This window comes from Chamaea fasciata, unplaced genomic scaffold (assembly GCF_029207755.1).
Source record: "Chamaea fasciata isolate MVZ Bird 193981 ecotype frontalis unplaced genomic scaffold, bChaFas1.0.hap1 SCAF_83, whole genome shotgun sequence".
In the NCBI taxonomy this organism is placed as follows: Eukaryota; Metazoa; Chordata; class Aves; order Passeriformes; family Sylviidae; genus Chamaea; species Chamaea fasciata.
In genome coordinates this window covers 342827-348615 of record NW_027094168.1, presented here as the reverse complement: position 1 = coordinate 348615, position 5789 = coordinate 342827, and the positions used below count along the sequence as shown (strand labels likewise).

The 5789-nt window shown below is 56.6% G+C and overlaps 1 long non-coding RNA gene across 1 annotated transcript; it reads right to left on the bottom strand.

The window, feature by feature from the left end:
- Positions 1-3395: 3395 nt before the first annotated feature.
- LOC136304421 (uncharacterized) lies at positions 3396-5151 on the bottom strand. Its single transcript, XR_010724558.1, has 2 exons — positions 5098-5151; positions 3396-3711 (listed from the first exon to the last, which is right to left on the bottom strand). It is a non-coding gene; the product is annotated as an uncharacterized lncRNA (long non-coding RNA).
- Between the last annotated feature and the right edge of the window lie 638 nt (positions 5152-5789).

Here is a 5789-nt window from a genome sequence, read left to right as displayed (position 1 = left end):
CTCCTGGACTACCTCCTGTTAATGGGCCCATCAGGCCTTATCACATGACTCACCATCCCATTGTGAGATGCTCCGCCCAGAGGGAGAAACCAAGCATTCCAGCCTGGGTATAAGCTGAGACTCTGAACACCAGAGGGACGCTTACCCACTGGATTCCCAGAGGACCCGAGCTACCAGACCTTTCTACAGGATCACTGCTTCAGGAAGACCACCTCATCTGGACTGCTTCCATCACTACGCTCAGGTTGTAGTCTGACTCTGTCAGTGTTCTTTTGTATTATTGCATCTATTTTATTTTACTTTCTTTCTTTTTTTCCTATTAAATTGTATCTCTGACTTGGAGCCTCTCATTTGTTTTGCCTTCAAACTACTACAGCGGGTGAGCGTTGCTCCAGTCCGCAATTGAGCCGGACAAAGGCCTTGGAAGGCGAGGCAGGAGCAGGTGGGAAGGGGCTGGCGCTGCTGCTGCTCCTGCCCGGGAGCCCCGGCGGGGCCGGGCCGGCGCCCGCTGCGCTGCGGCTCCTGCTGCTGCCAGAGCCGGGCGGGCCTCGGGGACAGGGAATGGACACGGGGGGACAGCAAAGGCCGGCGGGGCTGCAGGGATGCTGGTGCTCGGGCCAGCGCCAGCACGGAGCTTTGGCTGCAATTAACCCAGAGGGAACCGCTGGGCAAAGGCTCCATTTCAGCCTTTCTTTCCTCATGGCTGCGAAACGACCGAAATAAAAGGAGAACCAGCAGGGCCCGGCCCCTTCTCCTTCGGGAGGAGCTCCACGCCTGGGGCCAGGAGGGGCCCTGAGGGGCCGGGAGGGGCAATGAAGGGCCATGAAGGGCTGTCAGGGGCCAGGAGAGGTTCTGTGTAGCCAGGAGGGGTTTTGAGGGGCCGTGAGGAGCCTCAGCCCCGGCACAGCGGGGTCCCACCGTGTCCCCAGGGCAGGGCAGCCGTGAGGGGCCGCGAGTGCAGACGTGGCAGCAGAGCGGGCTTGGGGCACCTCCGGACTGGGATGAGAGCCTTCCCCAGCTCCAAACCACACCAAACCCACCACTAACAGGATTTCCCATCTTTAGAATCCACTGGCAACTTGGAGTCGACTGAACAGTTTAATCCCAGTGGAAAATGCAAGGGAATTTTCCTAATGACTTACATCCAGCCTTGGTTAATCATGTCTAAGATTTAAAAATCTGACCAGTGAAAAGTAACACTAATAAATAATAAGAACAATAGCAAGAAATAAACTCCCAAATCCCAACACTCAGCACCACACCAAAATGACAAACCTCATTTTTCTTTACTAGCACAAGGTTCATGAAAACAAATCCTGATAACTTTCTCCACCTCACATCTTCCCCACCAGACAAATGAGGCCATTTGCAGTGTTTAATACGTCGCAATTGAGGGCTGGAGGAAAGAACGACGAGACACTACCAATTTACATGTCAAACCCAGCGGTCCAGCTTCAAAGTGGAGAGAATAAAATGGAATGGGGGCAGGGGCTGGTCAGATGTTCCTCTAAAGGATGGCAAAATCACCTCCAAGTGAACAGGAGGGGAAAATCAATCCCTATAAACCACCCAGGGTGTTCAGGGACTCAGCTGTGAGGAGCTGGACATGGACAGAGGCATCTGGAACAGTTCTTTCCTCAGGCTGAGCTCTCCAGCCTGGCCCTGAAGTCAATCAAGTGCTTTCCCAGAGCATTCCATGGTTGCCAAGCACCCTTCAAGATGTGGCTCACAGGAGCAGAGAACCTTTCTCAAGGTTCTGAGCAGAAAAAGTGGCAAGAGATGCCCAATTCAGAGCTCTGTTTAAAAACCTGGAAAATAAAAATCAGTTGAACTCTGAAGCCCAGCGGTGGCTCCCAGAATCTCAGAGCCAAGGGAAAACGGGAAAGGCTTTTTACAAGAACCAACACTGAAGAGCTCCCAGATGAATGTGTGTGACATTTTGAGAGGCTTCCAGTTTTCTACAGTTTTCCTTGAATTGTTGAAATTGATTTTGCCTTTGCCTCCTCTTGCACTAAAGGAGCCTCATTTCAGCAGCCAGGAAGGCAAAGCTCATTCCTGGCCCTGGCTGCTGCTGTCCATGCAGCATTTCCATCCCTCCCGTTGCCTCTTCCCTCAGGATCCCCAGCAGCAGCAGCTGCCGGAGCAGCACATGGAAGCTGCAGATGGAAGTGCTGCCCACCCCAGCCTGAAGCTGCACAAGGATCCTGCTGCCAGGAACCCCCAATATTCCCTCCCAGGGGCCCTGCAAACAGTCACCAATTTTCAGAAGAGCAGTGTGGACAGCAGCTGCACCTGGCCGTTATCCTCTATGAAAGGAAGAAAAAAAGACCTCAGCATCGGCTGCTCGGGGCTCAGCTGGGCGTGAGCCTGCAAACCCACAGGGCACCAAGTGTTTGGTGGGCACACAGTGGCCGTGGCTGGGGGCACAGAGCCTTGCATGGTCAGAGAGTGGCAGGAGCACCGCAACCAGCTGCAGGGCGACAGGGCTGGGTCTCAGCATGTCCTTGTCCAAAACTGCAAAGCTGAGCATCACGGCCGTCATCCTGACTGACTGTTCATCTGTGTCCCGCAGGAGCTCCACAAAATGTTCAGTCAGGGGCCACACTTTTTTGGCCTGTGAGGAACACAAGTCGTGAAACGCCGCCCTGGTGCCAACAGGGCCCAGAGGCCAAAGGCCTGTCCCGAGGTACTCGGGCAGCCGAACAAGGAGGCAGGAGAGCTGGGAGCAGCTGCCTGAGCTCTCGAAGCCCAGCCAAGCCCAAGCGACTGCATTCCCCAGCTCAGCTCCAGCCACTGCCCCCTTGTCACCATTGAGGGAGGGATCCTCAGTGAGCTCGAGAAGGGCCCTGAGCGCAAGGTTCCACCTTTCCCTGCACTCACTCCGCAGGTGCTTTGGGGGAGCGCCAGAGCAGCCGGCTGGCAGGAACATGGCAGCTCCCCAGGGGCTGCTTGTGGCCTCTGACACCCAATTCCTCAGGGCTTCCCACCAGCCCAGCCCCTCAGAGTCTCCCCCAGCCCGGCCAGCCTGCCCGGCAGCAGAGGCGCAGCCCCACAGCAGCTCCAGAGGAGCCCGATCAAGAGGCACCGCGGAGCCCTCAGCAATCCGGCCAGCAGCACACGGGCAGGAGGACACAGACGGCGGTTCCTGGCTGGCACAGGGCTTGTGGCCATCTCCAGGCTCCGGCCTCGCAGGGATGCCCACAGCTCCGGCCCCCGCCCACGCGCTCTCTTGGCAGTGCAAAGGCTTCCGCAGGACCACCGAGGGCCGAGGGGCTTCTGGCCATTTTCTCTGCAAGGCTGCACGCCTGGGCAGCTTGCTGAGCACAAAGCACCCTTTTCCCCCTCTTCCCCTGTGCACCCAGGGCAGCAAAAGAAAAATCCTGGGAGTCCGTGTATTGTAACACATATCCTATATTTATATACTGAAGAAAAAAAAGAAGAAAAGAAGAATCCTGTAGAAGAAGAAAATCCCCGCTGGCTCAGTTGGCCCCAGCAGACAGAGTGTCCCAGATCAGCTCTCCGCAGAGCTCCAGCAGCGCAGCCAGCCCAGGCCCGACAGTCGAGGCCGTGTCTTCCGTGCCCTGCGCAGCTGATCTCGCAGCTTCCGCGGGATGGAGTACGGAGCTCTCTGGACTGCCCGGAGGACCAAGGCTGTTTCAATGGCCAGGTTTCTGATGGCAGGGCTGCTGTCATCTGCCGTGTCTTCAAGGGCTGCAAGACAGAGGAACACGGGGCCATAGCCCTGATCAGCAGGGACCCGAGGAGAGCCCCCTGCCAGGGCCAGCCCAGCCCGCTCTTGCCATGGCCACGAGGGAGCAGGGACCAAGGGGATTGAAACATTAATTTTGAAGAATTACAGACTTTATACTGGATATTGCTGAAGTAAGACAGATAGACTTCCCTTTTGATAAGCAGAAGCCGGATTCAAGGAACTGATAAATCATGGGGCCTGTCAACTTATGTTTGTGTATTCTGACTAATCAATAGGCTTCAAGAAGGACAATGAACTCAGAAATCAAATACTCCTGGGAAAATGGGATTCAGTTGTCACGCAACACTAAAAGGTTAAAAAGTCAAAGTGAAGAAGACTCACTTACTTCATCATTTTGAGACCCCGCCCCATAAAAAAGACCACCGACCCATTTCAAAGAACAAACCACGCATGCTTAATAGCTTTTGGCTAATTACCATAGGGAGCGGGGAATGGGAGGTACTAAAGTCATGAATATACATTTGTGTTTTGGGTATTCAATCCTTCTGTACATAAAAAGACCCTGTGATCTTCTGTGAGCGCGCGTGTGTTCGGGAGCTATCCCGCACGCTGCCCGGCGTCGTAATTAAACATACACTTTCTAACTCTAAACTGCTGGAGAGTCTTTTGTCCGTCATTGTTGGATATCGGCATTAGGGCGCTATTCCTATTTTTTTAATAATTCAATAGAACACCCCAAATTGCCCAATTTGGACCCCAAATTTCCAAGAATTAGCTGTATAGAGCCAAAAATTCACAAAAATTTCCTTTATGGGCCCCAAAACTCCACTATAGAGATGCCAAGACTCCCCCAGACCCCCTTACATCCCAAGTAGAGAACCCTAGATCCCCTATAGGGTCCCCCAGGCACCCAAGGACCCTCTATCGAGCCCCTACATATCCCCTCAGACCCCCCTGGGGACCTCCAGACCCCCCCAGACCCCCCAAATCCCCCACAGGGACCCACAGACACCCCCAGACCTCTCCGGACCCGCTACAGGCTCCCGCTGACCCCTAGAGATCCCCTACAGACCCCCCAAATCCCCCAAAACGCCACAGAGACCCCCCAAATCCCCCACAGACACCCAGACCCCATTTAGGGACGCCCGGACCCCCTTTACGGACCCGCTGGACCCTCTACAGAGCCCCCAGACCCCGATAGAGCCCCGAGACCCGCCCAGCCCCCTTTAGGGATCCCCAGACCGCCCTAAAGCCCCTACAGACCGCCCCAAATCTCCTGCAGATGCCCCACCAAATCCTCTAAGGAGACTTCCAGGTCCTCTCAGACCCCTATAGATCCCCTATGGATCCCCTATAGATCCCCTATAGATCCCCCATGCCCCCACCGCAGGTCTCGGACACGCCGGAGCCGGCTCGGGGGACCGGGAACAAAGATGGCGGCGCCCGGGAGAGCCACCTCTGGGTCGTCTGCGCATGCGCCGGACGGAACGCGCCAGCAGATGGGCGGGGCCCACGGGAAAAGAGGCGTGGCCAATGAAAGGGCGGGGAACGAATGGAACGAGGCGGGGTCAGAGAAAGGGCGGGAACTGGGAGGGGAAAGGGGCGGGGTCCAGGAAACGGCGGGAATTTTGAGGGGGAATGGGCGGGGTCAAGGGCCCGGTTTGGCTTAAAATCACCCAAAAGACCCTAAAATCTCCGGCACCGAGACCGAGACCGAGACCGGAACCGAGACCGGCACCGCTCCGGGACCCGCACTGTGGGACCGACACCGAAACCGGCACCAGAACTGGTACCGGAACCAAGACTGACACCGACACTGGGACCGGCGCCGGGAGCGCTTCGGAACCGGCACCGGCTCCAGGACTGCTCCAGGACTGCGGCCAGAACCCAGACCGGGAGCGCTCCGGGATCGAGACCGAGACCGGCACCGGAACCAGCACCGAGACTGGCACCGCTCCGGGACCAGGACTGCGATTGGCACTGGGAGCACTCCGGGACCAAAAACGGCACCGGCACCGCTCCGACACCGAGACTGAGACCAGGACTGAAACTGGAACCGGCACTGGCACCGAGACTG